The following is a 5,961-nucleotide window of genomic DNA, read 5'->3' on the forward strand; positions in this document are numbered from 1 at the left end:
TTCCATTATTAAAGTGACCAGTGTTCCATTATTAAAGTGACCAGTGTTCCATTATTAAAGTGACCAGTGTTCCATTATTATAGTGACCAGTGTTCCATTATTAAAGTGACCAGTGTTCCATTATTATAGTGACCAGTGTTCCATTATTAAAGTGACCAGTGTTCCATTATTAGTGACCAGTGTTCCATTATTAAAGTGACCAGTGTTCCATTATTAAAGTGACTAGTGTTCCATTATTATAGTGACCAGTGTTCCATTATTATAGTGACCAGTGTTCCATTATTAAAGTGACCAGTGTTCCATTATTAGTGACCAGTGTTCCATTATTAAAGTGACCAGTGTTCCATTATTAGTGACCAGTGTTCCATTATTAAAGTGACCAGTGTTCCATTATTATAGTGACCAGTGTTCCATTATTATAGTGACCAGTGTTCCATTATTAAAGTGACCAGTGTTCCATTATTAAAGTGACCAGTGTTCCATTATTAAAGTGACCAGTGTTCCGTTATTATAGTGACCAGTGTTCCATTATTATAGTGACCAGTGTTCCATTATTATAGTGACCAGTGTTCCATTATTAAAGTGACCAGTGTTCCATTATTAAAGTGACCAGTGTTCCATTATTATAGTGACCAGTGTTCCATTATTATAGTGACCAGTGTTCCATTATTAAAGTGACCAGTGTTCCATTATTAAAGTGACCAGTGTTCCATTATTATAGTGACCAGTGTTCCATTATTATAGTGACCAGTGTTCCATTATTAAAGTGACCAGTGTTCCATTATTAAAGTGACCAGTGTTCCATTATTAAAGTGACCAGTGTTCCATTATTAAAGGGACCAGTGTTCCGTTATTAAAGTGATCAGTGTTCCATTATTAAAGTGACCAGTGTTCCATTATTATAGTGATCAGTGTTCCATTATTAAAGTGACCAGTGTTCCATTATTAAAGTGATCAGTGTTCCATTATTAAAGTGATCAGTGTTCCATTATTAAAGTGACCAGTGTTCCATTATTAAAGTGACCAGTGTTCCATTATTAAAGTGATCAGTGTTCCATTATTAAAGTGACCAGTGTTCCATTATTAAAGTGATCAGTGTTCCATTATTAAAGTGACCAGTGTTCCATTATTATAGTGATCAGTGTTCCATTATTAAAGTGACCAGTGTTCCATTATTAAAGTGATCAGTGTTCCATTATTAAAGTGACCAGTGTTCCATTATTAAAGTGACCAGTGTTCCATTATTAAACTGACCAGTGTTCCATTATTAAAGTGACCAGTGTTCCATTATTAAAGTGACCAGTGTTCCATCATGAAAGTGACCAGTGTTCCATGTCTGTGTACATAATAGAGAAACCTGGTCGCTACAGTGACTGAGTTCAGGGCAGTGATGGCTGTTTAACAGTCTGATGGCCTTGAGATAGAAGCTGACTAGTGGTGGCTGTTTAACAGGCTGATGGCCTTGAGATAGAAGCTGACTAGTGGTGGCTGTTTAACAGGCCTTGAGATAGAAGCTGACTAGTGGTGGCTGTTTAACAGTCTGATGGCCTTGAGATAGAAGCTGACTAGTGGTGGCTGTTTAACAGGCTGATGGCCTTGAGATAGAAGCTGACTAGTGGTGGCTGTTTAACAGGCTGATGGCCTTGAGATAGAAGCTGACTAGTGGTGGCTGATGGCCTTGAGATAGAAGCTGACTAGTGGTGGCTGTTTAACAGGCCTTGAGATAGAAGCTGACTAGTGGTGGCTGTTTAACAGTCTGATGGCCTTGAGATAGAAGCTGTTTTTCAGTCTCTTGGTCCCAGCTTTGATGCACCTGTACCTTCTGGATGATAGCAGGGTGAACAGGCAGTGGCTCGGGTTGTGGATGTCCTTGATGATCTTTTTGGCCTTCCTGTGACATCGGGTGGTGTAGGTGTCCTGGAGGGCAGGTAGTTTGCCCCCGGTGATGCGTTGTGCAGACCTCACCACCCTCTGGAGAGCCCTGCGGTTGTGGGCGGTACAGTTGCCGTACCAGGCGGTGATACAGCCTTACAGGATGCTCTCAATGGTGCAAGTGAGCGTTAACATTACTCTGTTACGTTAGGTAATGAGATAAATGTCCGCTTGAATAGACACCTGACTAAAACCATCATTCTGAAACAAACTGTCGAAATGCATTCTGTTGTGTGTTATCTGCAGCCCTCTAGTGGATAGAAGCGGCTCTGCGAGACCTGCGAATCAGCTCGTGCGTTTATGAAGAAATAAATGTCTCTTTCTGTTATTAGTTGTGTTGTAAAATATATTATGCGTCTAAAAAATAAAAATAATATTTTTTACAAATAATTTAATTGTTATCATACAGCCCTAACAATATTTATAAAATATTTTGCCTGCCACTTTCCTCGTCATGTCTAGATGGGATACAGCTTTTGTCAAATAGACATTCAAGTATATTATTATTTTGTAGCATTTTAGCTAACCCGAACCATTTTCCTAACCTTAACCTGCTACGTACGTTCTCCTAAACTTACTACGAAACGTGAATTTTGACAAAATCTGTATCCCTTCTCGACTAAAAAAAAAAAACACGGTCCTCCCACAATCCTCTGCTTCCATTTTAGTCCCGTCATCCACTGCGGTCTTCACCTTCTCTCCAGCGAGCAAGATGGCGGACAGAATAGGTACGTCTGGTTTTTAATTAAATGACTCTGTTTACGGGGTTTTTTATGTATTATGATTCAACTGACATATTCTTCACTTCAGCATTTTACATGCGACACATTGTATTTTATTACATTTTAAAAGAAAAAAGAAAGCGAGATGTGTGGCGTTAGTTGATGTTCATATGTTGTGTGTTTGAAGGCCGCTGTAGATCCATGACTAGAGTCGAGTCAAGGACTTTGCTGTCATGGTCGTTTTTAAAAGGACAGATATACAACTTTTAAATAACAGCTTGGGTATAATGCATGGCGAAGAGAAACACATACATATAACCCCTGACAGTTTCTCTAAAGATGTCGTACATTTAAAACCATTTTTACAGTGTTTGCTATGTGGTTAGGTATTTAACCAGGTAGGTTAGTTAAGCTAGTTAGTCTACAGGACTAATAGCCTCTGCAGCCAGTCGGGAGTTGGCAACTTGTTGTACCTTTTTTTACCGGATAATGACCGATAACCGGTTATGACAGCAGCCTTCAGCGGATCCAGGCTCAATCACAACTCCGGTGACTTTGATGTAGCTAACTGTTTAACGTGTTGTACCTTTTTTTACCGGATAATGACCGATAACCGGTTATGACAGCAGCCTTCAGCGGATCCAGGCTCAATCACAACTCCGGTGACTTTGATGTAGCTAACTGTTTAACGTGTTGTACCTTTTTTTACCGGATAATGACCGATAACCGGTTATGACAGCAGCCTTCAGCGGATCCAGGCTCAATCACAACTCCGGTGACTTTGATGTAGCTAACTGTTTAACTTTTAGTCAGCTTTGTGTTCTCTAGACCGTTGTCTTAACTTACGCATCTAAGTGGTTTATGAGTATTTTTACACCACTGGCTCAGGACTCTTTAGTGAAATACTAACAAAACACGGTAACCATGTAGCCTGTAACAATGAATGCTATCTTCGGTGGTGTCTGTTTTTGTGTGTGTGTGTGAGAGAGGGACTGTGTGTGTGAGAGAGGGACTGTGTGTGTGAGAGAGGGACTGTGTGTGTGAGAGAGGGACTGTGTGTGTGAGAGAGGGACTGTGTGTGTGTGAGAGAGGGACTGTGTGTGTGTGAGAGAGGGACTGTGTGTGTGAGAGAGTCTCTGTGTGTGTGTGAGAGAGGGACTGTGTGTGTGTGAGAGAGGGACTGTGTGTGTGTGAGAGAGGGACTGTGTGTGTGTGAGAGAGGGACTGTGTGTGTGAGAGAGGGACTGTGTGTGTGAGAGAGGGACTGTGTGTGTGTGAGAGAGGGACTGTGTGTGTGTGAGAGAGGGACTGTGTGTGTGTGAGAGAGGGACTGTGTGTGTGAGAGGACTGTGTGTGAGAGAGGGACTGTGTGTGTGAGAGAGGGACTGTGTGTGTGAGAGAGGGACTGTGTGTGAGAGAGGGACTGTGTGTGAGAGAGGACTGTGTGTGTGAGAGCGGGACGCGGGTGTGTGAGAGCGGGACGGCGGGTGTGTGAGAGCGGGACGGGGCGGTGTGAGAGCGGGACGGCGGGTGTGAGAGCGGGACGGCGGGTGTGTGAGAGCGGGACGGCGGGTGTGTGAGAGCGGGACGGCGGGGTGTGTGAGAGCGGGACGGCGGGTGTGTGAGAGCGGGACGGCGGGTGTGTGAGAGCGGGACGGCGGGTGTGTTTTATTGTGTGAGAGGGACGGCGGGTGTGTGTTTTATTGTGTGAGGGATGGCAGGTGTGTATTGATTGTGTGTTTGTGTACCTGTGTCCTTAGTTCCCTTGGGTGAGAAGCGTCTGATGGATGTGAAGCTGGGAGAGTTGGGCTCCTGGCTGGGCAAGAGGGACTTCACTCCTAACGGAGTCCTCGCCAGCATCCGCAATGGTACAACCCCCCCACACACACAGTACCTAACATGTCCCCCACACACACAGTACCTAACATGTCTCTCCCCCACACACACACAGTACCTAACATGTCTCTCCCCCACACACACACAGTACCTAACATGTCTCTCCCCCCACACACACACAGTACCTAACATGTCTCTCCCCCCCCCCCACACACAGTACCTAACATGCCCACCCACACAGTACCTAACATGTCCCCCCACACACACACACTAACAGTACCTAGTACCTAACATGTCTCTCCCCACACACACACACAGTACCTAACATGTCCCCACACACACAGTACCTAACATGTCCCCACACACAGTACCTAACATGTCCCCCACACACACAGTACCTAACATGTCCCCCCACACACACAGTACAGTACTAACATGTCCCCCCACACAGTACCTAACATGTCCCCCCCCACCTAACATGTCCCCAACATATCCCCCCACACACAGTACCTAACATGTCCCCCCCCACACACACACAGTACCCTAACATGTCCCCCCACACACACAGTACCTAACATGTCCCCCCCCCACACAGTACCTAACATGTCCCCACACACACAGTACCCTAACATGTCCCCCACACACACACAGTACCTAACATGTCCCCCCCCCACACACACAGTACCCTGCCCAACATGTCCCCCCCCCACACACAGTACCTAACATGTCCCCCCCCACACACAGTACCTAACATGTCCCCCCCCACACACAGTACCTAACATGTCCCCCCACACACACAGTACCTAACATGTCCCCCCACAACAACACACACAGTAACGTTGTCTCTTTCCCCCCCCCTCCCCCAGGCCATGACAGATATTACAACAAGTACATCAACGTGAAGAAGGGGAGGTATTGGAGGCGTGGGCCATGCTGCTGGTTGATACGTGGCCCTCAGTTACCTGTGGGAGTACGACCACCTAGTAGAGTACAGACTCTGGGAGTACGATGACCTCAGAGTACCCACCACATACAATATCATTCACCTCAAAGCACTGTGAAGGACAATCTGATCTGACTTAACCTGCGCCCCTCCTCTCCCTCTTCTTCTTTCTTCTACTTCTCTCTCCTTCTACTTCTCTCTCCTTCTCTTCCTCTCCTCCTTCTCACTTCTCTCTCTCCTTCTACTTCTCTCTCCTCTACTCTCTCTCCCTCCTTCTACTTCTCTCTCCTTCTACTTCTCTTCCTTCTACTTCTCTCTCCTTCTTCTTCTCTCTTCTTCTCTCTTCTTCTTCTCTCTCTCTCCCTCTCTCCTCTTCTTCTCTTCTCACCCACCGCTGGGAGGAAGTACCACTAAAAGCCCTCCTCTCCTGACCCAGCAGGGCAAAGCCTGACCTCTGACCCCAGCTCCAGCTGTCTGTATAATACCCCGTTGTGACCAAGAATAAATAAAACTACTTCTAACATTTAA

General features: G+C 45.5%; 1 pseudogene; it reads left to right on the plus strand.

Moving 5' to 3' along the window:
- Positions 1 to 2,551: 2,551 nt before the first annotated feature.
- Positions 2,552 to 5,551, plus strand: LOC135570153 (ATP synthase subunit f, mitochondrial-like; annotated as a pseudogene).
- Positions 5,552 to 5,961: the final 410 nt, after the last annotated feature.

This window comes from Oncorhynchus nerka, unplaced genomic scaffold (assembly GCF_034236695.1).
Source record: "Oncorhynchus nerka isolate Pitt River unplaced genomic scaffold, Oner_Uvic_2.0 unplaced_scaffold_1075, whole genome shotgun sequence".
NCBI classification, from domain to species: domain Eukaryota; kingdom Metazoa; phylum Chordata; class Actinopteri; order Salmoniformes; family Salmonidae; genus Oncorhynchus; species Oncorhynchus nerka.